Source organism: Macaca nemestrina, unplaced genomic scaffold, assembly GCF_043159975.1.
Source record: "Macaca nemestrina isolate mMacNem1 unplaced genomic scaffold, mMacNem.hap1 Scaffold_92, whole genome shotgun sequence".
Taxonomy (NCBI): domain Eukaryota; kingdom Metazoa; phylum Chordata; class Mammalia; order Primates; family Cercopithecidae; genus Macaca; species Macaca nemestrina.
The window spans coordinates 107296-130322 of record NW_027257883.1 but is presented as its reverse complement, the minus strand read 5'-3'; the positions used below and the strand labels follow the sequence as shown (position 1 = coordinate 130322).

Genomic DNA, 23027 nt, shown 5'->3' with positions numbered 1-23027 from the left:
GAAGGTCATTTCAGATGCTTTCGGGCCATCCTCCCGTCCTTCTCAGCGAAGCATCTGTTCAGGTCCCTTCCGCTTTTAAGTCAGGTGGTTTGTTCTCTGTCATGAGCCGTGGGAGTCCTGTGCATTCTGGATACGAGTCCTTTGCCGGCTGCATGGTTCGTAGACATCTTCTCCCCATCTATCGAAAATGTGTCTCTTCAATTCCCTAGGGGTGTCTTTTATATTAGAAGTTTAATTTTGATGAGTCTTACCTACTTGTTTTCTTCCTTGATTATGGATCATGGTATGGCTAAGAGCTCTCACCCTAGGTCTCCACAATTTCCCTTTGTTCTGCAGGTTTTGTAGTTTGGTATTTTACATTCAGGGCTATGATCCACCTTAATTTTCATACAGAAATTTCTCCCTGTTTTCACTCTTTTGCATATGGCTGTCCCATAATTCCAGCACCATTTGTTGAAAAGACTCAAATTCCACTGAACTGCTTTTGCATCTTTGGATCTGTTCTGGACTCCACTCTGTCAGCTGACCCGTGTGTGTGCATCCTCAGCATAATTTATGACTTTAGTGGCTGTCTCTGTGAAAAAAAGTAACTCTGTCTGGAAGCAAAAACTACATTAGAAGTGCTCTAAATAAGATTCTTCCTGTTGTCAGGAGAGCAAAGCCACTGCCCTAAAGCAGAGGTGAGGCCTCAACAGCTCCCAGGCACAACCTTAACACACAATGGGGAAGGGAATTCATTTCAAGGGCCACAACATGAGACCAGCATAGCCATGAAAACTGCAATAATTTCACAACAGAATGAAATTCATAAAGAATTGCTCAGAAGCGTGTGATAAGTTACATAAATCACTGTTCCTTAAATTCTGACGGTTGACTAGAACAGAAATAGCTTCACGGTACAGTTCAAACAGGAGAAAGGTAGGTAGGGGTGGTTTCCACACCACACAGGGCCTGCAGGAAAGGGACACTCTTCCTCTAAATGGGAGATCCCGGGAGTGATGTGATAAACCATGGTGAGAGTCACAGAACTGTGCAAGCCGGAGTCGCGGCCTTTGCCCCACCACGGAGCCTGTGTCCATGAACGACGAGGCTCAAATGTCAGGCCGGGGCAACCGAGGCAGTTATCAGGGGACAAGAAAACGAGCGCACGGTGGAGGCAAAGGTCTGAAATCGCGCGGCAACTTCGAGTCAAGTGGGACAAACTGACTCAAAATACAGGTTCCAAAAACCACCACAGAGAGCTGCTCCTCAGCTCTGGAAAGGCTAAGTGACTAATGCCCACACTGAGCATCTGCTCCCAGAGACGACCCTGGTGACCTAAGGCCCAGCTGCTCCGAACCCGCGCCGAACCTCAGTGAGGAACTTTGTTGGTATCTTAGAGCACATTGACATGTTCCCTTAAAATCTGGTATTTCATCAACAATGCAGGCGCCAGCTTGGACTCATACACATTTCGATTAAACAAGATAATTTACACCCTGACCGTGCCAGGTAAGAGGTTTACTACAATCTTTAAACAGAGCCAGAGGCTACAGTCTGCTCCTACACAACACCATGTCTCTACAAGTTCGATGGGTTTTTACTTTCCATGTCTTCACTTGCCTAGTGCTAGAAAGCAGATAAAAACAGAAGGAACCCAGAAACACTATTGAATGAGACTCAAATATCTTGCAGTCATCATCGAGATGAGATGTTTATTAAACAGAAATGTTCTCCCCTGTAGAAAGCAGCACACATCAACACGCACCGATAACTGTCGCCAGCATTCCAGATCATCTTCCCTTCCATGGCCACAGTGCAGGGCAATGGACCACGCACACCTGCAGACCCACGGAAAGCGGGGTGACACGGCCGATTCTTGTAGCGAGCAGGCCAGGGTGCACTCAAAGAGCATCTCTTTCCAGAGGTCTGCCATGGAAAGTTACACATTTATTCCACGAGTTAATGGCACTGCACCGAACATTTCTGTAAGAGTCTCTAAGCAAGTATTTCCTTCTGCCTACAATGGCCCGACACAAACTGAAAGAGCTCTTGGAGCTGCCAAAGACTTCAATATCCCCTTAACTATTGTCATGCACATCCATGTGAAGAGACCACCAAACAGGCTTTGTGAGCACAACATGGCTGTTTATTTAACCTGGGTGCAGGCGGGCTGAGTCCAAAGAGTCAGCGAAGGGAGCTAAGTGTGGGGCCGTTTTATAGGATTTGGTTAGGTAAAGGAATATTACAGTCAAATGGGGGTTGTTCTCTGGCGGGCAGGAGTGGGGGTCACAAGGTGCTCAGTGGGGGAGCTTTTTGAGCCAGGATGAGCCTGGAAAAAGAATTTCACACACACAAAAAAAAACCATCGCTTAAGGCAAGGACTGGCCATTTTCACTTATTTCTGGTAGAATGTTATCAGTTAAGTCCAGGCAGGGCATTTGCACTTTTGTGATTCTTCAGTTACTTCAGGCCATCTGGGCGTATATACGTGCAAGTCACAGGGGACGCGATGGCTTGGCTTGGGCTCAGACGCCTGACAACTACAGTCTTTACTTTTAAGGTGTGGGGTAAGATCATATAATCCCCAACTAAGCTCCTGATGCTGTGTGTGGCATCCAGCAACAGCACGTTCCATTCCTGGATTACATTTGACTCAAGAGTCCACAGTGAGAACGATTTCTGGTGAATGAAACACCAGGCAGGAGGGTGATTCCGCTGGGCAGCTCTTCACACACAGGTGATTCCGCTGGGCAGCTCTTCACACACAGCCCAGGAGCTGAGGGGAGAGGAAGAGGCCCACACGCGTCCACCGTGCTCACGCCCCCTTGGAATGCGCCCCACTCCTAGAGACCCGGACCCAAGGGAAATCTGACCTGAAAATGGGCAAACCCTCACTTTGCAGAGGGACAGGGACTCGGGGCCACAACTTGACCTCAGAGCAACACAAGTGCAGACAGCACCCCAGGACACCCTCTCCACCCAAATTCAAGGAGGAAAACCAACGCCCCGCCCCCTTGCGGAAACCCCCGGCTGCTGGAGAAGACGCCTGCCGGCGTGTGCAGTCTCTCCCGTCCCACGTTCCGGGCTCAGCACCTGTGCTTCAGCCCTGGCACTGCTCGCCACACCCACAGGTGTGCCAGGAGGGGCAGGTCCTAAGGTCTCCACTGCACCAAAGCCTGCAAGGCAAAGGGGCAGCTCCCTCCAGCAGGAGTCCAGAAGCACACACTGCACCAGCGTCAAGGCATGAGAATTCTCCCCTCGGTCTCCGAGTCTCCAGTCTGTTGCCCGCCACGGTCTTCTGCCAACGGCGAGGCCCAAGCTGGGCGGCACATTTGGTTCTCACCATTTCCCTTGTCAAATCAATACTGCAAACATATCCAATTCATCCTGTCACTAAAAATGAAATAATCCGCCATCTCCATCACAGATGATGCAATCAGGTTTTCATTACTTGGGTTTTTGTTTTGTTTAGTTTTTTGGTTTTTTTCTATTTTGAGATGGTGTTTCTGCTCTGTCGCCCAGGGTGGAGTGCAGTGGTGCGATCTTGGCTCCCTGCAACCTCTGCCTCCCGGGTACAAGTGATTCTCCTGCCTCAGCCTCCCAAGTAGCTGGGATTACAGGTGCCTGCCACCATGCCCGGCTAATTTTCATCTTTTCAGTACAGACGGGGTTTCACCATGTTCACCAGTCTGGTCTCGAACTCCTAACCTCAGGGGATCCACCTGCCTCCTTCTCTCAAAGTGCTGGAATTACAGGCATAAGCCACCACTCCCGACCATTACTGGTGTAATTTCTAAGCCACTCTCTCACACCCACTCCCTTTTTTTTTTTTTTTTTTTTAAGAACCAGCTTTATGCCTATATTTTTTCCAAGAGAACCAGTTACCCCATTTCAAGTACAAATAAGACACGGTGTTTAAAAACCAAAAATGCCCATTTGCACAGAAGTCTCCAAATACCCAGTCGATTTAAGCCTTGAGAATAAGATCAAGCTGTTGGCTGAATACAACTTCCCTTTCCATCTGTCTGCCTGTGAGTTAGACACAAGGATGAAGCCACGAGCTAGGGACATAAAGGCAGGAACCAAGGTAGCGGAGACTCCAAATAAAAGCTGGAAGACCAACACAAATGCACCATACCCTGCACACCCTCCTCTCCTTCCTTTTCAGAATTTCCAGAGGATGAAACAGGGACCTTCTCAGACGTCCCACGATGCAGGCGGCCAGAGGGGAAGGCGGCGGCAGCCTGAATGAGGCGACCGGGAAATCACATTCCACAAACAGAAATTCTCCATGTGCTTTACATCCTCTGTCTCTGAAGAACTATGCCAGGCTAACAGTCACTAGAAAACCGCATTCAAGTGTCATTTCCCATTTCAAGCAAAGAAAACAGTGGTGGGGCATGAGGGAAAAACATAGCCATGTGTTCTGGGCTATTAAATAAGGTTTTTTCTGTTATAAACGTATAATTTTACATTCTCAGATTTCTGTATAATTGATATGCTTCCTAATTAGCAGACATAGTAATAAAAAGTGAATTCCAAGTGTAAGATCGGAGGAACCGTTCACATGGCTTCAGGTTCTGCTACTGTGTTTCAACTTAAGAAAATGGTTCTGTGTGTTGGTAACAAGGCCTGAGAGTCTGTGTGAGAGTCTGTGTGGCTGTAATCAGGGTTCGTGTTGGCTCCCTAGCAGAGGATGTTACACTGTTACATTATCTTCTACAAAAAATCCTGAAAAAATGAAGGCTGAATAGACATACACACCCACCCAAAATAATCCAAATGTCCACCGATATGAAAAACAGATGAATTACGGCTTCCATCGTGGAATATTCTTCAGCAGTGAAAACAAACTATAGCCACAGGTGCCAACTAGGATAAAGACAACCTTTTAAACACGCTTAAAGTGAACTGACTAGGCAGAATTCCTTGATTACAGGCATCTGCTCCAAAAGGGTACTGTTATTAATCCTGTGATGTAGAATGATAGTTAGCAACCCTGTTTCGGGGCACATCTAGAAAAAAGCAAAATAATGACTACACAATTTTAAATTCTTTGTAAATTATAACTATTACTATGAAAATTCTAAAAATGTGAAAATCTTCCCAACTGTTATTGGACACGCTTCAAAATAAATACCCTGGCATTGCTTGCCACACCCACAGTTGTGCCAAAATAAATGAAAATATAGCCCAAGGTAGTAGAACTGAAACCTGAAGATGTACGAGCCGTCCCTGTCTCGCTATCTATACATCGGGTAGAAATTTAAGAGCAGGTAGTGACACTGCAATGCAAGGCTCAAACCAACTGGGTATTTGGAAACTTCTATGCAAAGTGGCATTTTCGGTTTTTAAACACGGTGTTATTTGTACTTCAAACAGGTAACTGTTTGGTTCCCTTGGAAAAAATATAGCCATAAACCTGGTTTTTTTAAAAAAATACGGGAGTGGGTATGAGAGAGAGTAGCTTAGAAATTTTAAAAGTATCAGCAGGGAGCAGTGGCTCATGCCTGTCATCCCAGCACTTTGAGAGGTAGGCCCAAGGGGCCTTTGAGGACACCGGTCTCCTCTGCTGCCTGCCTGCTGGACTGACCCCCCAGGACATTCACTGGGTTTCCACCCCTGTCTCATTCAACATCCCAAGGGTGGTCTTCATCCTCGTCTGGGGCTCAGCTCTGCCCCAATTTCCTAAATCTCTGCCTTCAGAGCCTGAAAACACCCACGCCCAGGGTCACCCTAAGTCCAAGTTTACCCCAGAGAGTCCCAATTTTATGTTTTCCAGGCATCGCCTTAGTGATAATTTATCCTGTAAATTCCCACTGCCTTCACAACTCACCCCTGCTGTCTCCCAGCAGAACCCACTCAGATGCACATGCCCCAGACCCACACCCAGGTCTGTACATGCTGCCCTGCTCTACCCATGTGGGGACCACCTCTCTTTCTTGAGGAATCAGCTGGCGATCATCTCCTTGTGGAGGGCTGCCCTGACTTTCAACTCTCTCCAGCAAAGGCAGAAGCCATCCTCGGTACTTCCCCAAAACTCAGGCCAAGTATGAAGATGGCGCAGATGCTAGCTGTGCCTGGGATGCCATGGGCAGGGTCCCCAGATGCTCTGCACATGGCCCGGGGCACCGCCTGAACACAACAAGTGCTGAAGAAACAAAACTGACGTGCACTGACCTCTGATAGGGCCTCCTTCACCATCCACATCTGTCTCCCCTCTGGACAGTAAAATCCACAAGACACAGAGGGCTTGTCTCACTCATCTTCAAACTCCCAGGGTCACCCTGGTAGGTAAAGGGGACTCAAATGTCTTCTGAAGGAAGCGACTGGTTAGCTGCCAAGTTAAAGGGCCTCTGAAATTCAGAGCTCTGCATAGCAGTCCAGCACACTTTATTATGAATGACTCCAACCACAGCAGAAGTGGCCGTGGAACCAGTGCTAACCAATTCAGGGTTTGTTCACTGTTTCTCAGTTCATTATCACAACGCATTCTCACAGAGCAGCTGCGCACAGATCCTCAGACATCTACACAGAGTGGGACGATGGCGCCAAGTCACGTCAACGTCCTGTTGCAGACTGGGAGACAGCAGTCAGACACGGACCCAGGTAGAGCACAGACCTCGCGTTAAATCGGCTCCGTGTAAACAGCACTCCCTGCCAGGCCCTTTCCTATCTGCACAGCTTCTACAAATTCAACTCTCGCACCTGACACCTAAGAATACTGCACACCCCCATGTGAATCCCCTACTCACCTCCCAAAATGACCCGGCATGGCCGAGTACAAAAACTTTCAACATAAGGGAACTGGAGGGCATGTGGGGCTTTCTCGAGTCCCTGCTGCCTCCTGATGGGAGGGCCCAATGCTTCACACCCCTAGTGAAGGGCGGGTCTCTTCGGCCCCCAGGCTTTGACCTGGAGCTTAAATCAGCATTAACTAATTTCACCTTCCAGGACCAACTTCAAAGGCCTGCAAAGCCAGAGAAGGGAGAGGAGATGGAACACGCCCTCACCTCAGATCTGCTGCAAGCACACACTTCTCAGATGCGTCCCAAGGTGCACAGCGTGTCCGATGCCTGTTTCACATCCACCGACCTGCAGGTCTTCTATGTGGCATCAGCCTCCTGGGCACTGGGAACAAGAGGTATAATGGCAAGTCCCTTCTGCAGCAAAGCTGAGGCAAAGGGACCCAACACATTGGAACTGACCTTTTTCTGACAGTATCAAAACAGAAGGAAAATACTGTACAGTCAACTCCCCCTCACGCAGGTTTATTTACCTGTGACTCAGAGGCCATGACAGAGAACTTCAGGTTCTTACCGATTCCTATTTTCCCCATCCAGGAAGCCTTTGTTTTTAATATCGTACGAACTTGCCATTTTGTAGGCCAAAAACAGCAAATATTGGCAGTTTCCTACAGTTCAACTGAATAAAATATGATCATGGCCTTTTGTGAAACCATGAAGAAAAGGTGGATATCTCAATATGTGTTTGTGTTTCCAGACTGGCTTTGTTCCTGAAGCGGTAACTCTGTTCACTCAGGATATTAGACACTGAAGAATAAACATCAATATCCCACCAAGAAAACCAAAGGAATGAAATAATTTTGCATCCACCTTGGAACCTTTTTAGGACAAGGCAGGACACAAACTTCTAAAAAGCTGCAATTGTCCCTCTGTATACACAGGGACATGGATTCCAGAACACGCCCCGAGTTTACCCAAATCTACGTATCCACAGGAACCCACGGCCACCCTATGGAACCACATGTAGGAAACGTCGGCCCTCCACAAAGCCAGGTTTTTTCAGTAAGGGTTTGGTTGGAAAAAAAATTAACATAAGTGATCCTTCGAAGCTCAAAACCCATGTTGTTCAGGGTCAGCTGCATTTATTACTTGTGTCATATCTGAGGCCTGAAAGCCATCTTTCTCGATACCTTAATGTGACGGTTAACAAACTAACTGTTCCGATTAGAAAGAGGAAAAAGCTTATTTTTAAGCTGACAATGAGAGTGGATGCGGCTACGGTGAACGGAGAACAGACCTAAGCAAGCACCAAGGCTGGGGTGACTGCCTGTGCTCAGACCCACCAGGGCCTGTTCTTCCATCTCCCTCTGCTGAAAGGGATAACCTCCTTCTCCCCCACGACTAAAGGGCCTTTTTAAAATATTCACACGAGAAGTGCTATGAAAAGCTGAAAGGTCACAGATAACATTTTTAAAAATAAACATTAACGTAAGCATTTAATTTTCGTATAAGGAGTAAGGAAAGGATCCAGTTTCAGCTTTCTACTTATGGCTAGCCAATTTTCCCAGCACCATTTATTAAATAGGGAATCCTTTTCCCATTTCTTGTTTCTCTCAGGTTTGTCAAAGATCAGATGGCTGTAGATGTGTGGTATTATTTCTGAGGACTCTGTTCTGTTCCATTGGTCTATATCTCTGTTTTGGTACCAGTACCATGCTGTTTTGGTTACTGTAGCCTTGTAGTAGAGTTTGAAGTCAGGTAGCGTGATGCCTCCAGCTTTGTTCTTTTGACTTAGGATTGTCTTGGAGATGCAGGCTCTTTTTTGGTTCCATATGAACTTTAAAGCAGTTTTTTCATACGAAAATTAATTCAAGATGGATTAGAGACTTAAATGTTAGACCTAGTACCATAAAAATCCTAGAGGAAAACCTAGGTAGTACCATTCAGGACATAGGCATGGGCAAAGATTTCATGTCTAAAACACCAAAAGCAACGGCAGCAAAAGCCAAAATTGACAAATGGGATCTCATTAAACTAAAGAGCTTCTGCACAGCAAAAGAAACTACCATCAGAGTGAACAGGCAACCTACAGAATGGGAGAAAATTTTTGCAATCTACTCATCTGACAAAGGGCTAATATCCAGAACCTACAAAGAACTCAAATTTACAAGAAAAAAACAAACAACCCCATCAAAAAGTGGGCAAAGGATATGAACAGACATTTCTCAAAAGAAGACATTCATACAGCCAACAGACACATGAAAAAATGCTCATCATCACTGGCCATCAGAGAAATGCAAATCAAAACCACAATGAGATACCATCTCACACCAGTTAGAATGGCGATCATTAAAAAGTCAGGAAACAACAGGTGCTGGAGAGGATGTGGAGAAATAGGAACACTTTTATACTGTTGGTGGGATTGTAAACCAGTTCAACCATTATGGAAAACAGTATGGCGATTCCTCAAGGATCTAGAACTAGATGTACCATATGACCCAGCCATCCCATTACTGGGTATATACCCAAAGGATTATAAATTATGCTGCTATAAAGACACATGCACACGTATGTTTATTGCGGCACTATTCACAATAGCAAAGACTTGGAATCAACCCAAATGTCCATCAGTGACAGACTGGATTAAGAAAATGTGGCACATATACACCATGGAATACTATGCAGCCATCAAAAAGGATGAGTTTGTGTCCTTTGTAGGGACATGGATGCAGCTGGAAACCATCCTTCTTAGCAAACTATCACAAGAAGAGAAAACCAAACACCGCATGTTCTCACTCATAGGTGGGAACTGAACAATGAGATCACTTGGACTCGGGAAGGGGAACATCACACACCGGGGCCTATCATGGGGAGGGGGGAGGGAGGAGGGATTGCATTGGGAGTTATACCCGATGTAAATGACGAGTTGATGGGTGCTGACGAGTTGATGGGTGCAGCACACCAACAAGGCACAAGTATACATATGTAACAAACCTGCACGTTATGCACATGTACCCTAGAACTTAAAGTATAATAATAATAAATTAAAAAAAAAAAACAAAAAAAAAACGTAAGCATTTAACAAGCCCATTACGATTTAAAGGAAAAAAAAAAACGGTATTAAGTTCCTGGGTGCAGGGGCTCATGGCCGTAATCCCAGCACTTTGGGTGGCCGAGGTGGGCGCATCACCTGAGGTCAAGAGTTTAAGACCAGCCTGGCCAACATGGTGAAACCCCTTCTCTAACGAAAATACGAAAATTAGCCAGGCATGGTGGCGGAAGCCTGTAGCCCCAGTTACTTGGGAGGCTGAGGGAGGAGAATCACTTGAACCCGGGAGGGAGAGTTTGCAATGAGCCAAGATCGTGCCATTGCACGTCAGCCTGGGCGTTGAGTGTGAAACTCCATCCCAAAAAGAAAAAAAAATATAAAGTTTTCCTTCCAATGAACCTATCATTCAGCCACCGAGGTATCCTATAGCTACTTATTCAGCCATGAGATACACCACAGGCGATATAGGCGAACAGGACACAGTTCTTCCCTGAAAGAAGGCTGCACCCTCAACAGAAGGGAGGCACATACTCCGAATGGAATCGGCATAGGAAACAGATGCTGCTGCAGGTTGAACTGGCTGCACAGAGCACCCACTCAGGTGTCTGAGAAACAAGGAGCCGCTGGTGCCATCACCTTCCATACCTGAGCTGGGACAGTGGGGAGCCTCTCATCACCAGGGACAAAGAGCCCCAGAACCACACAACGAGCTTACAAACTCACCAAGGCGATGACTGAGCAATGTGTGTGGAGTGATGCGAACACGCAGATGTCAGGGCCACGCGCGGCATTGGTTTTGTGCATCAACCTGAGCATGCCCGGGGTGCCCAGATGGCTGGTTCTGCATTATTTCTGTGTGAGATGCATGTTTGCCTCTGGACTGAGTGGAGACCCATCCTCGCCGGTGTGGGGGGCACCACCCTATCCCCCCAGGGCCCGAGTAAAACAGCAAGGCGGGGAAAACTGGGTTCACTCCACCTCTCTGGCTGATGGGCCAGTGACACCTGTCTTCTGCAGCCCGTGCTCCTGGGTCTCAGCTCCTCAGACCCTGGTCGGATCTGCAACCTCCGCTTCTCAAGTCTTCAAGCCACACCCTCTCAGGACTATAGCTTGCAGGCTGTGGGTCCTGGGGCTTCTTGGACTCTGTAGCCCCTGCAGCAGGCCTCGCCCTGGAGACACACGCACACCCGGCTGGCTGTCTCTCTGGAAGCCCTGACTAAAAGTCGCCCCTAAAAGTGGTCTTCAGGGTTTCTTTCTAGCCCTAAGATCCCAGCGCCCCTCCTACAATTCTAGGCGGAAAGGTGAACGGAGACCAATGGACAGAGGTGTGTGCGAGGACACGCCAGGCAGCAGCACTGGGCAGGAGGGCACTAACGCTCACTAAGCAAAGAATCAATGCTGCTTGCCACAAAAATGAGAGCAGTAAAGATTTCTTCAAACAGAAATGAGTTTGTTTCATGATTTGCTCTTAATACATAAGAAAGCATAAAAGTAGGCCTATTAACAATTACGTAAGTCTTTACAGGCCCTTGAACTACTTCTGTCCCTTTGTGTTTTTATAGAAAATAAGCCTGAGGTTAAAGAGAATAACGTCACTGGCCACAGCTGGGGCCACGCGAGGACACAGCTTATACCCCTGAGGTCCCTGGGTGCCCCATATCCTTCCCTTGCTATTTATGGAAATATGGGAGAAACCAGGAGGTCTGAGCGTGGACATGGCCGTGCTCCCAGGGGCCGAGGAAAGCACCCATCTGTCCAGTCTTCCCTCCACCCCGCGGTTTCCTCTTACTCAGACTCTTGGGCTGACGTGGCTCATGCACTCAGCAGCGCCATCATTAAACGTTTAGCTTTGCATCACGAGGGCCTCCTCTGGCCTCCTCTGACCACTCCTCAACCTGCAGTCAGCACTAGTCTGCAGGACACGCGTGGACAAAGTTGATGGATCACGGCCCCCAACGAGAAAGGTGCCAGGCAAGGAGTCGGAGAGCCGGGGATGGAGCAGCCCTCACCCAGGGAGGCGAAGGCCAACAGCGGCCACCACCGAGGGCCTCCCTTCCCACCCTGAGGGCAGCTCACCCAGGGAAGCGAAGGCCGACACCGGCCACCACTGATGGCCTCGAGGGCTCTCCCCACCCAGAAGGCAGCTGCGATCACATTTCCCATAGCACCAAGAGACCTCTGTATTGAGCACAAACCTTTCCAACCTTCGAATCAATAAGGAATCACAACACAGACATTCCCTCAATCCAAATGGCCAGCCCACAAAACAGACACGCAATTATACACATTTCTTGTGGGAAAATCAGTCAGTCCCTGGGGCCTCGCGCCAGGGGTGGGGGAACATCATGGGGAGACGCCCCAGCCCCAGCCTGGTTCCTCCCTCTACAGCTCCTTTTCCCTCCTCTTCCCCCCACCCCTTCCCACCCCCTCCTAGCCTCAGAGGCTCCTTCCTCAAATTCTTTCCCCTTGATGAAGTCATTCATGCCCAAAATACAAGGCAAAGTCATGGGGGCTCAAGAGAAAATCCATACCGTGGCTCGCGTTTTAGATTCTCTTAAGTTTGAGAATAACCAAGCAAGAATCTTTGGCATGTGAATGTGGTCTGAAGGCATCTGAGCACAATGCCCGGCACTGGCCCGGAGTGGATCATGGGTGTCTCGGACATCTTCGCAACTCTACACCAATTATTTTGAAACACACCAGCAGAATAGAACCATGTGAATAGCTGCTTCTTAGTTAAAAGTAGGAAGAGACTCCAAAAGCTGCCCTCAAGGAACATCCTTCCCACCAGGAGTTTTCTGCATCGGGCCCTTCAGGCACAGGCAAGGCCCCCGGGCCCAACTCCCTCATCCCTGCGTCACAAAGCAGCAAAGACGGTGGGGAATAAAGCAAATGAAGGAGTCAGTCCCGCCCAAAACGGGCTCCAGAAGCCACAGCCACTCTCCCAGTGTGGGAGCCAAGTTCAGAGACCTGGAAACACCAGCGTTCCCAGGGAGGAGTGCAGAACAATGCCATTTCCCTCTAGTTTAGGGAGACACCACCCCACGTCCTCTAGCCTTGATAGAAGAGAGACTTCACATAAATGATTTCAATGACTCCACCACACACAGAAAGTGTGCTAGGGGCTAACACACCCATATAAATGCCTGGCAAAAACACATTAAATGAACACACAGATAAGCAAGGTTCTCCTGTTATCCACCAAATATTCAGAAACAAATCCAGTAAGCAATCTCTTTGCAATCAAAAGACCAATTCAGAGGTGCAGATTAAAAATAAACATACAACTGAACCCTTAATACACCAAGAACCAATTTCCACGGAAGTGTTATCACATCACCACCTCCCAGCTGAAGGAAGCAGCACTGGCCACTGACCAGCTGTTCACTCATGGGTCAGTGAACGAAAGGCAGTGCTGTCCAGGACAACGATGAGATGTTAACCTGAAAAGGGCAAAATTGCAGAGGCTGGAGGGACCTCCCAGGTAACCTGGCCCCCTCAGTGGACAGAGGACCCCCGTGGGGCCACAGAGCCCAGAGCTCCAGTGTGTTCGGGGAAAGCACTCAACTGCAAACCTGATGATGTCCGAATGCCTTCTGCCCTTCTGCGTCTCTGCCCCACTAACAGGGAATCCGTGAATGCTAAGGAAATGTAACTCATTTTACAATATATGTAGATTTTTAGCAAATTAAAGATAAACAGTGACAAACTTTGAGAATTAACCAAAATATAGTTCAGTGAATGCCCAAACTCATAGCTAGTCTCCAAGAGGTGATAAGCTGTGTGTGGTGGTTAACGCCTGTAAATCCCAGCAGTTGGGGAGGCTGAGGCAGGAGAATCACTTGAGCCTAGAAGGTTGGGGTTGCAGAGAGCTGTCATTGTACTACTGCACCCAGCCTGAGAAACAGAGTGAGACTGTCAAAAACAAACAAACAAAAACAAATTAAAGGAGTTCAAATGAACTCGCCCATACCCTTTAAATTTTCATTTGGGTACATGGGGTGATCTAGTTCCTTTTTCCCTTGCAATACATGAATAATCTAATAATTAAATATAATCTAACAATTATATGGGAAAATTTAATTATTTTCCCATTTCATTATTCCCTATCTCAGGGAAAAAGTTAAAAGTATTCCCTATTTCAGGGAAAAAGCTAAAAATCATTTTAAACCTTCCTTCCACAAAACAGTATACTCAGTCATCTCTATCTGCTTTATCATGTGGAATTCAGCTTCACATGCTTACAATGCAGTTTTTGTTAAACAGCGTTTCTGTAGACAGGCAAGAGAAAGAAACACTTGGTCTATGTAGAAGCAGCAGAAGACACGTTTTAACAGAAAAGGGAGAAGATACCACCGTGTGAATCTGGAAATTCTGTCCTCATCTTGTCCACACACACAGATAACACCCAAGCACGTGCCTAGTGTCCAACAAGAGCACAGAAAGGATAGGGATCCCTCCAGTTGTTTAATGACCAGCCCCACTTGTCACCGCCACATAACAAAATCCGCACGGCAACTTCAGCACGTTTCATTCACGATTCCACGGAAATCAGGCTGAAGAACATACAGATGTTTTGCCCACATTTAAAAATCCAAGTGTGGGACTCATAGAAATAAAACACATTATGGGTTCACTTCACTTTTCCAAATTTTTACTTGGAGAAATCTATAAAGTTCTTGTCAGTTACATCCTTAAGGTTTTCAATAATTTTTCAATGCAAAGATCGGGCAAGACTTGTAAAGAGGTACACACATACGGCCCAGCGCGGTGGCTCACACCTATGATCCCAGCACTTTGGGAGGCCGAAGTGGACAGATCAAGAGATCAGGAAACCGAGACCATCCTGGCTAACACGGTGAAACCCCGTCTCTACTAAAAATACAAACAATTAGCCAGGCGTGGTGGCGGGTGCCTGTAGTCCCAGCTACTTGGGAGGCTGAGGCTGGAGAATTGCATGAACCCGGGAGGCAGAGCTTGCAGTGAGCTGAGATTGCACCACCGCACTCCAGCCTGGGTGACAGAGGGAAACTGTCTCAAAAAAAACAAAGGAGGTACACACATTCATGCCACATTCTTCTCTCAAAGAGACAGGCCCTTTCTTAAGATTCCAGAAGTAAATGTGGTTGTCACCCTGCTTTTGAGAGGATGGGCTGTGTTTTTTTTTTCTTTTTTTTTTTTTGAGACAGAGTCTCACTCTGTCGCCCAGGCTGGAGTGCAGTGGCCGGATCTCAGCTCACTGCAAGCTCCGCCTCCCGGGCTTACGCCATTCTCCTGCCTCAGCCTCCCGAGTAGCTGGGACTACAGGCGCCCGCCACCTCGCCCGGCTAAACAGACTTTCCTCCATGCACCAAGGATGCACCATGGGGGCAGTGCTGCCCCCGCCTCCCCAGTCTCTGCTCAGGGTGGGGCAAGGGGAGCTCCGTTGTCTCCCGTATACACCGTCAACAGGCCAGGTGCTCAGAAGGAGGCTTCCAGGACTCGCTGTAGGCATTCGTCAGCAGGGCAGGCAGTGCCTCGTGCTGGTGGGCATCCAGCAGTAAGGGAGTCTTGCACTTCACTCCCTGGGCCCAGCCCCTGAAAGAGGGGAAAGAGACACCTGTATCGTAACTCATGTGTATTTATAGACACACAGAGACTCTGCAGTGCAAGGTGCAGAACTAGAAGGAATCATGGAAATAAGAGGGAAGACATTTGGTGACGACTGGCAGAGCCACCTCAAGCCTCAGCACTTCCTGCCGGAGCCCTCACTGACCAGACTCCTCCAGGGTCACTGCCACTGCCTTGCCCAGCTCATGACAGGGCAGACAGTGACAGAGCCTCAGAACAACCTCCCACTCTTTCCTCACCAGCCCAGGGTACGAGCTGTTCATGAGTGTCCCAAAGCCTGAATGCGGGAACACAGAGGTGACTGAGCAGAAAGGGGGACAGCCACAATGGCCGCGGGTGTGCAGACATTGCGGGGCACCCCAGCAGCCCTTTCCGTCTTAAAGAGGACGGCCACTGGTGTGCGGATGCTCCCGCGTGACCCAGCCGTCCTTTCCATCTTATAGGGGAATGGCCACGGGTGTGCAGATATTCCCAGGTGCTCCAGAGACCTTTTCACCTTGAGGAGATTTTCACAGTCTCATATCAGTCTCCAAACTATTCAGTGAGGTTGGAGGAGTATCACTGTGGACCAACACTGATTGGCACCAAGTAAGGGCAATTTTATAACCATGTCTCAACCATGAAACAATCAGGTCTTTGGCCATCTGGTCTAAGCTTTTTCTGTAACAAAGTTGGATAATTAAGTTGAACTTTGGCTTTCCAAAGCTTGTTACAGAAACCACATCTTCCTAGGTGTGGCTCTGTGGTGTCACGAGGGCTCTGGCGTGCTCTGAAATGAATTTGCCACTTCAGCCTACACTCTACTCCCTTGTTTGATTAAAGAAACCCAAAAAGCAGAATTTGTTTTGGCCAATCGCGTGCTGACCCATCATTGCATCATAGAAAGCAAAGTCATATAGATCAATTCATTATTACCACTCCAAAGGTTTAGTAAATCTCCAGATAATCAGGCAAACATTTTAAGAAGCTACATTAAGGTTTACAATACTCAAAATTTAAAACTACATCCATGCTTCAAAAAACCACCATTCCCATTTTAGATGGCCAAATGCATATGAGAAAGAAAGAAACGTGCTGAGCGCATTTTTTGGGTAATCTTATGGAGAAACTGCCACTTTAAAAATGGCTCTAGTCCCTGGCTCCAGATGGGTGTGGTGGGTTGCCTCACTCAATTTCAACTCCACCTGAAGCTGGGACACTAGAAATCCATTCCCACACTCCAGGGCACCAGAATTCCCACTTCTGGAAACAGCCAGGAATGCAGACCTGTAGCAGAGAATTCTTTCCTGCCCACCCTAACTGTCCTCTGTGGAAGGCGACAGTCAAAGACAAGTCCATCCCCCTAGGCGCAAATGCACCACGAAGAACCATTTCAAGGTGGGAAGTGATTGATCAGTGGGAACAGGCAGTTTAGCTAATCACTTATAAGGCAGAGAAGGGGGGTTTGAAGGCCTGTACCTGGTCTTGTCCTCGGTAAATGGTCATCCCACCAGCCAGCCTAAGCCACATGGGAACGGGCTTCTTGAAGTAAAAGTGGGGGCGCAGTTGTGGGGAAGGGGAATGTCTTAACCATCACTGTTTTGAAGGATCACAGGGCTCAGGCAATGTTCAGTATTATCACACACCAAGGTTTTTACAGTCTGAAGAAAACTACAGTCCTAAGGTGTCAGTTCTCAAAGTCCTTAAGTTCCTCCTGCTAAGATTCCCAGAGGGTCTCCACTTCTTGCACCGAACCCCAACTTGCACAGGCACCTGCGTCCTTCTCCTGCAGCAAATGCAGATAAGAAGCTGTGGCTCTGCTGCAGTAATGATGCCATGCAGCCCTAACACCCCAGCAGAGCAATGGCTCTGGCCTGAATGTCCCCAAAACCTCATGCTGAAACCATCTCCGAAGGGATACATTAAGAGGTGTGGCCTTTGGGAGGTCCTGCTCTCAGGACTAGGGTTGGTGTCCTTCTTGGGAGGCCTGGAGGAGCCCTCCTGCTCCTCCACCACGTGAGTTCTGACGAGATGACCGCTGCCACGCAAGACCCGGCGAGATGCTGCCGTCTGTGAGCCACAGGCCCTGGGGCACCAGATGTGCAGGTGCCTTGACCTTGGACTGCCTTGACCTTGGACTTTCCAGCTTCCAGAGCTGTGAGCAGTAAATGTCTCTTTACAAATCACCCAATCGACAGCAGCCGGACAGAGACAGTAATGTCACAACATGAGTCACTTTCTCAGTGGGCCAGAGGACTCCCCATGAGCCACCACTGTAAAGCAAGAACTCCCTGGAGGATGGAAAGGGGTTCACAAGGAATTCTACCCAGCACCAGGGTGTCTGTCCTTTCTTGCAGGAAGACAGCTGAGCCATGGCAGGAAACTACAGGGTGGGTGGGGCTGGACAGTAATGTGTCACCTGCTCATCTAAGCCTCAGTCTCCTGCCTCTCATCACGACAGTGGGGGTAACACCCCCCTCACCTGAGCTGTTGGGGGAGGTAAGAGTGCTGGGTGATTAACAATTGTTAGTTCCACAGAAATAAGGCAAAGAATCTGCCCCATGTCTTATAAAACCAAATCAGCCCAGGAATTCCACATCACTACTAATTTGCATGGGAAAATACCAGATTCTCCTAAGTTCTGGCATGTCATTTGTATTAATACAGTTTGCAGAGTTTTCACATACTAAGTATATAAAACAGGAAAATAAATCATGCAATTTGGAGGCTGAAGCAGGAGACTCACTTGAGCACAGGCGGCGGAGTTTGCAGTGAGCCGAGGCCTCGCCACTGTACTCCAGTCTGGGTGATAGAACGAGACTCCATCTCAAAAAATAAAAATAAAAAAAAGATTTTGCTTCTTCATACTAGTAAAGTGGGCAGACTCTACATGCCAACTCTTATTCAAAGGTCGCCTAACACTGACTCAGGAACTCTGGCCCTGATGTGCTTGGAGTTTTAATCCTAGCAGTGTTAAAGACCACTCCCCCAGGAGCTCTGAACAAGTACTCCAGGTATACGCTGAACAAGACCACACACTCTGACCGAAATCTAACTTCCCAGACCCAAACTACAGAACCACAGAAGACACTGCTTCTGTCCAACTTTTTGTTCTGCCATCGTTTGTGTCCATTATTTCCTACAAACCATCTCATTAGAATTTAGGGCACACAAAAGGCCAATACAACAGGGTTACTTTTCAAAGGTTTGGAGGTGAAGAACAGATACAATGCATTAGCTTCCTATTGCTGCTGCAACAAATTACCACAAATGCAAACCTCCTCTCAGCCCTGGGAGTCAGGAGTCCCAGGGCTGAAGTCAAGGGCTCAGTAGCTTGTATTCCTGCCTGGAGTCTCCCAATTCATAGAAGCCACCATGCAGCTTGGCTCACAGCCCCACACCCCTCCTACCACTGCCCCGGCCTCAGCCCTGCACCCCTCCGGACCCTGCCCCTGCCCCACACTCGCCCTCACCCCCACAGCCCTCTGGCCTCTATCTCGTCCTCAGGTCTCCTCCTCTGAGGCAGACCCTCGTACTGCCTTCTCAAAAGGCACATGTGAAGACACTGGACCCGCCTGGACAACCCAGGGTCCTCCGCCATCTCACTGTCCGTTACACTCACATCTGCAAAGCCTCTTTTGCCATGGAAACTTCATTATACTAACAATCATTTAACAAGTCCATTATAATGATGTGAAAATTGGCATTGTTTTCCTCCTAATGAACAGATCAGTCACCCATGTAACCTATAAATATTTGACTATTAAATATACAATACTGTAGGAGACAGAGATGAGGAAGACGGTTCCTCCCTGAAAGACGACTGGACCCTAGACGGAGGGATAAACATTCTGAACAGAATCAACATAACTCAACATTTGAGTCGGAGAGGTCAAGCAATAAGACGTTCAAAAAAGCAACCAGAAAGTATGTACTGTGCCTGTAGTTCACATCTGCGCCTGGCGTCATGAGCACGAGCATGCGGACACGCACACAGGGCCCAAGTGTAAGATCAAATATAAGGAGCTTTCCACTGTAGTATTTAACTAGATCTTATGACAAAATAGCCTCCTGATTTTTATCCAAAAAGTTCTCTGTAATTAAGGAAATTAATTTTCCCCTAAAAGGCATTTCTCTAGCTATCATTCCATATAAACTAAATGGGCATATTAAAGAAAAAAGACAAATGTTTGACTTCGGGGGTTTGCCTACGACTTGAATAAGCATGATTTTCTTCTGGCCAAGCAGGGAGCAGCTGGACCAGACTGGAGGGAAGGAAGAACAAATTTCCACTCTGACCTCAGTTGGGCACCAGAGTCTTCCCTGTCAGAATGTGGGTGTGGTGCTTCCCACACACCAGCCTCTGAGGAAACTCAGCCCAAGGGTGTGGGAAAAGGCTGTCTACTTCTGAAAAATCTACAAAGTGCAGACACATCAAAAGCTTCAGAAGACTGTAAAGGGCCAAGGAGACCACTACACCCTTGGAGTTTACAGAAAATGGTCAGCATCACACGTGCCTGAGGTCCAGGGTCAGCTCCCGGCTGCCGCGACGCCGTGAACGCAGCCCTGGCTTCCCCTCTGATGCAGAGAGCTGGTCACTCTGCCGGCAGCACTCAGAGCTCAGAACATTCTAGAGGAAAGCAACGTGTCCCTTTTAAAATGGGGAACCGGGGCAGCACGACTGAAGCTCTACGACTGTCTCAACTACTGGGTTTCGGGGTAGCATTAGGAAATCGTGAGAATCCAAATCTCAATTTCATACAGATTCCAGATTCACTGCAGGTTCCAGAATTTCCTGAGACATTCTTCCAATTTATCACTCAGGATTCCCTTGCCAAAGCTAATAAAGTCTACATTCCTTACGGAAAACCCACCATAAGCACCACCACAAATAAGATCAACTGACTGACGCCCGCCCTTCGCACCAAACATAGAAACTGTTACTCACACAAGACTGTGCTGGAGGCAGCTCTCAGCTGAAGCCGAATCCGTGAGACTTCATTATCCCCCATTTTGGATCGAGTGTGAAGACTGTCAGCAAACCAGGGCCCCAGTGTAAAGCAGAGAACAGATCCTCTGATGCCTGCCTGAACATTTCCTTCCCACCTCTGTCTTGGATATTGAACACCCTCAGAGCTACTGAGTCACCCACATTTGCAGGTCATTTATCCAGCCACCAGGATAACACAATTATGCGATAAAAATGCCTTCTCAGGGCTTTGTCATACTCAACAAAGAAGCTCAGAAGGCTAGGTAAGCGCAAGAAAGGGGGAAGCATCCTCCAAACAGACAAAAACCAAGGAAAACCGTGCAGAGACTCGAGAGAGAGAGCAGAAACACAGCCCGCTGTAGCCTTTCAGGTCCTGTTGGCCGCAGCTCTGCGTTAGGTGGCACCATTTCCACAGATGCATCCTGCTGGGCCCACTTGAAAGGTCCCGCTTGCGAGACACTCACCCCCACTTCCAGCTCCTGCAAGACCCGCTGCAGCCCCACTCCATCCTGGGGGCCGACTGTGCAAGTCTTCCCGGCGAGACCCCTCAGAGCCTACTCAGTGTCTGAGACTGGGAAGCACCAAGGATCCAGAAAGGCACAATCCCGTTCTCCTCGTGCTGCTTTCTGGGTTCCACGTTGTCTAACGAGTCCTGCATAAACCCCGGGCTGGGGAGCCAGCCAGGGCCCAGCAGCACCCAGCTCATGCGCTCCACTCACCCCACAGAGGACCACGGAGGCCCCAGCACGCTCTGTCCGCGGGGCAAGACACCAGAAACAGCCACAGTTCAGGGTTCTGCCACCCGCCCCGCTGCCGTCATTACCTCCTGGGATCTGAATTCTCATTGGTTGCAAAGGTGATCCCACAGCTCCGCTGCCTTAATTACCTGCTGGGATCTGAAATTGTATTGGTTGGAAAGGGGATCTCATTGCTCAAGCACTCCCTGCTGCCTCCTTGCAAACAACATAAAAAATCCAAAACCCCTCGTAAAGAACGTTTACTATAACCTCAAAACAAGACACATCCCGAGACCAAGGAAGATACACACGCACATCTGACACCCGGTGGACGTCAGTGACCGACGCCACGGCTTCCGTGTGGCGTGTGAAGCAGGAGGCCTGTCACGGTGACTCAGGCTGGGGTCTGAATGGGGGTCTTCCAAGCAACTAGGCAACCAGGACGCACACCCCAAAACCCAAGTCCCCGCACTCATGTACCTGGCAGAAATGCTCCGTGGCCATCGACACCAGTTGTGAACCAAGACCGATCTGTGTCCTGTGGCCCTCACAACGTCCGTACATGCCTGGGCCCAGCAGAGGCCCGCACGGCACCCTGCTCGCCTCCAGTGGGGCTCTCTCCTGCCAAAGGGGATGGCCCTGAAGTCCGTTGAGATTTCCAAAGCTCTACAAAGTCGTGCTTCCTCCTGCTTGTTCAGAAGGCCTAAAGCCCTGAAGACACCAGTGAGAATTGACCTAGCCTCTTAAGGCGGCTCAAATACCTAAACACAGGAACGCTGGACCTCTCTGCCCTCGAGAGCAGCCGATAACACACTGGGCTAAGCAGAAGGTACAGATGTCACATCCAGAAGCCAGTGGCGCTCAAGTTTGCATTCCAGGAGCCGCCCATGTGAGTCCCTCCAAGGCTTCCAAGTCCCACTTGATTGTTTTCATCGTATCTCTATAACATCAGAGACATTATATCTCACGGTATCTATGAGATCGTCTCCACTTTTATGAGCACATATGCTCCCTGACTTACCATGGGATGAAACTGTTCCAATAAACCCAGCGTAAGCTGAAAATATCCTAAATAGAAAGTGCATTTGACACCATAGTTTCAACTTACAACGGGTTCATCCAGAGGTAGCCCATCTTGGGCCAAACAATGCACTGAGTGTGACTAGTTCACACCATCACAAGGTTGAAAAAAAAAATCAGATATGTAACAATTGGGAGCCAGGGACCATCTGTATTGGGTCTCCTGTCTTCAGAGACAACAGAAACCTCTTCTTAGACAAGAATCACAATTTATAATCCTCAAAATGGTAAACTTAGTTTAACAATCTAGACGTTCAAACAAAGCCAAAGTAGGCCCACAAGGCCGTTTGTGCCCTTCACTAAGACGCACGACTCTGTAATAACCCTCACCACAGCCCCTCAGGGTGGGTCCCAGAGGCAGTTGAGGCTTGTGGCTACGGACACTAACGAAACCAAAATCAGAGTACGCAGGTGCAGTCAAGTCATATGACTTCTCCACTAGCATATGCACAAATGTTCATCAGCAAATCTCATCTTCGCTTTACCTCCCTCCCATGACCTAAAAAGGAGTCCACCACACACACCCATACACACACACACCACTTCAAAAACATAATTAGTACTTGCATTCAATTCTGGGCATTCGGAATAGACCTAATGGGTGATTAAATCTCTCCTCCAACCCATTGCTTAGTCTTCTTAGAGGATGAAGGATTTTGCATAACACAAGTCAACATATAAAACATCTGCTATAGAAACAGACTTTCAAGTGGTCCTCATTAGAGTGATTCGACTAATATACAAAGGACCCAACACACAGCACAGTGTATATTAGAAGAATGATTAATTTGTTCCCCTAAAAATCCTAATATCTACACAGAAAAAATACCCAATACACATTTTATCATTCTTTA

At 48.2% G+C, this 23027-nt stretch overlaps 1 long non-coding RNA gene across 1 annotated transcript in view; it reads right to left on the bottom strand.

Moving 5' to 3' along the window:
* Positions 1-2078: 2078 nt before the first annotated feature.
* LOC139361666 (uncharacterized) overlaps positions 2079-23027 on the bottom strand; it is a 33144-nt gene continuing 12195 nt past the window's right edge. Inside the window, exons 2-4 of the long non-coding RNA XR_011619248.1 lie at positions 6996-7113; positions 3076-3347; positions 2079-2758 (exon numbers count right to left, since the gene is read on the bottom strand). This is a non-coding gene — a long non-coding RNA (uncharacterized lncRNA). The remainder of the gene's footprint in view (positions 2759-3075; positions 3348-6995; positions 7114-23027) is intronic.